Source organism: Podarcis gaigeae (assembly GCF_964106915.1).
Source record: "Podarcis gaigeae genome assembly, chromosome: 1".
Lineage (NCBI taxonomy): Eukaryota > Metazoa > Chordata > Lepidosauria > Squamata > Lacertidae > Podarcis > Podarcis gaigeae.
This window is the reverse complement of record NC_139678.1, coordinates 130,614,408-130,617,207: the sequence shown is the minus strand read 5'-3', so window position 1 is coordinate 130,617,207 and position 2,800 is coordinate 130,614,408. Positions and strand designations below refer to the sequence as shown.

Below are 2,800 nucleotides of genomic sequence, written 5' to 3'. Positions count from 1 at the left end.
CTCCCTTCTCCTCCTGAGCCTTTGGAGCGATTGGTCGTCCGGCCAGAAAGGCGGGAATTAGCGGCGAGAGGCGTCTCGCGAGGTCTTCGCTGAGGGAAGGGCGAAGGACCGTTTTTTACCTCAGGCCTCGGCGAAGCCGTTAAAGGCGGGCGCCTGAGTCAGTTGCTCTACCCCTGTGTGAACCATAAGCCTCAGATCCCCAGCTTTCATTAAAAAAACAACACAAGCTTTTCACATTTGTAGACCCTGAAGGGCAAAAAAAGGTTTCAGCATTTGTCAAAACATGGAGAGAGGGAGTTTTTAGCCTTTGCAGAACATGAGAGGAAATCTGACAAGTACTATATTACTGGGTGTTTCGTGTGTGTGAGGAATTAGTCCCGCTCCCGCCTTTTTTTCTTTGCCTCTCCTACCATCGTCAATAAACTCGTTTTATTTGTGTGCTAGCTTTCCATGGCGGCTTCTGGCCTCTTGACCATGCATTATTCCCTGTTCTTAAGGAAGGAGCTGGTCAGCACATTTCTGCAATCCCAAATAGCCACCGCAAATTATATACCCCTGTTGCCATAATACTGCCTCCTTTTAAGATGCCAAACCCTGGACCAAAGTGGAGTGGGTTTTTTGGTGATTTTTTGTTTTGCACAAGGCTGTCTCAGGCATGATTTCCCTCATTGCCAGTTACAGATAGGTAGCCGTGTTGGTCTGCCATAGTCAAAACAAAAAAAATTCCTTCCAGGAGCACCTTAAAGACCAACTAAGTTAGTTCTTGGTATGAGCTTTCGTGTGCATGCACACTTCTTCAGATGTCCTTGAATGAGGTGCTAGCAATGTTTGTGACCCCTGTCATCACAAAGAGCTGTAAAATTCAGCTATAAATCAGAATTAGAATGTAAGGCAACCACCATGATTCGTGTTTCCGCTCTTGCAAGTTCTAATTATCGAATGGAATTTTGACCAAGTGCGGTTTATCGTATTTGTGTAGGCAAACAGCAGATTCAAAACCTGCTTTTTCTATAACACTCCACCCCCCCCCGACATATCCTAACATTCCTTTAAGAAACCTTCAAATGCTTTAAAAATAACATTCCATGTTACTTCTATTGTGGGACAATGGTCCTAAAATACTAGCAGAAATCCATCTAAGGAGGCGGTCGGACCCTTGGACGACAAGGGAGTTGAAGGCATGCTAAAGGAGAATAAGAAGATTGTGGAGAAGCTGAATTAATTCTTTGCATCTCACAGAGGAAGATAATAGGGCTGGTTGCAGCAGCACTGCAGGAGTCGAGTCTTGAGAACACAAGCAGATAGTGGCAACAAGAGATTTAAGCTCTAGGCCTAATAGACAAAATAAAAAACTAACAAATTGCAAGGTCTGGACAGCATCCGCCCAAGAGTCCTTGAATAACTCAAATGTGAAGTTGCTAATCTAACAAAAATATGTAACTTGCCCAAGATCAACCTCCATACCCGAGGAACTGGAATGTAGGCAATTTAACAACAGTTTTAAAAAGGGAATCCAGGAAACTGCAGACTGGTTAGCTTAACATGTGTCCTGGGAAAACTGGTGGAGAGTATTGTTAAAAATAAAATAATCAAACATATAGAAGAACAAGCCTTTTTTAAAAAAAAGATATTTATTAAAGTTTTATAAACAGAAAAAGGTTACAGAATAAAAAAGAGAAAAAATAGAAATAAAAAAGATACAAAAATACAAATGAAAAATACAAAATACATAAAAAATAGATGAGAAATAGAGAACAATTAAAAACAGATCAATCTTTTCATGTCTTATATTTCTTTTACTTATTTCCCTGACCTCCTCACGCCTCCCTTTTTTGTATTCCAGTTCACATGTTTAATTCAGCAAATCCTTTCCCTCTTTGTTTTTATCTTAATTTTATATCTTAACATATTGAGCTTCATATTTTCATCTAATTATCAATCCATTTTTACATATTCTTTTAACTTTGTTGCTAAAGCCATCTCATTTCAATCCTACATCATTTTAACATTCATTAATTTTACAATGTGTCTGCAGATAGTCTTTAAATTTCTTCCAATCTTCTTCCACCAACTCTTCTCCCTGGTCTCGGATTCTGCCAGTCATTTCCACCAGTTCCATATAGTCTATCACCTTCATCTGCCATTCTTCCAAGGTGGGTAGATCTTGTGTCTTCCAATACTTTGCGATGAGTATTCTTGCTGCTGTTGTGGCATACATAAAGAAAGTTCTGTCCTTCTTTGGCACCAATTGGCCAACCATGCCCAGGAGAAAGGCCTCTGGTTTCTTCAGGAAGGTATATTTAAATACCTTTTTCATTTCATTATAGATCATCTCCCAGAAAGCCTTAATCCTTGGGCACGTCCACCAAAGGTGAAAGAATGTACCTTCATTTTCTTTACATTTCCAACACTTATTATCGGGCAAATGATATATTTTTGCAAGCTTGACTGGTGTCATGTACCACCTGTATATAATTTTCATAATATTCTCTCTTAAGGCATTACATGCCGTGAATTTCATACCTGTGGTCCACAACTGTTCCCAGTCAGCAAACATTATGTTATGTCCAACATCTTGTGCCCATTTAATCATAGCAGATTTAACCTTTTCATCCTGAGTATTCCATTTCAACAGCAAATTATACATTCTTGATAATATCTTAGTTTTGGGATCTAGCAGTTCTGTTTCCAATTTTGATTTTTCCACTTGGAAACCAATTTTTTTGTCCAAGTTGTAGACCTCCCTTATTTGATAATAATGAAGCCAATCTCGCACTTTATCTTTTAATTTCTCAAAACT

At 39.0% G+C, this 2,800-nt stretch overlaps 2 protein-coding genes across 4 annotated transcripts in view; both read left to right on the top strand.

Annotated features, from left to right (window-relative positions):
• Positions 1-2,800, top strand: part of PLEKHM3 (pleckstrin homology domain containing M3) — a 798,157-nt gene that overhangs the window by 743,188 nt on the left and 52,169 nt on the right. The gene's annotated exons all lie outside the window — the stretch shown is intronic.
• The window catches only part of CMKLR2 (chemerin chemokine-like receptor 2), a 45,979-nt gene continuing 43,290 nt past the window's right edge, over positions 112-2,800 (top strand). Inside the window, exons 1-2 of one of the 2 annotated variants that reach the window (XM_083713378.1) lie at positions 112-674; positions 801-1,277. The gene's annotated coding sequence lies outside the window, so the exon portion shown is untranslated. The remainder of the gene's footprint in view (positions 675-800; positions 1,278-2,800) is intronic. The other variant, XM_083713391.1, reaches the window with a different exon arrangement.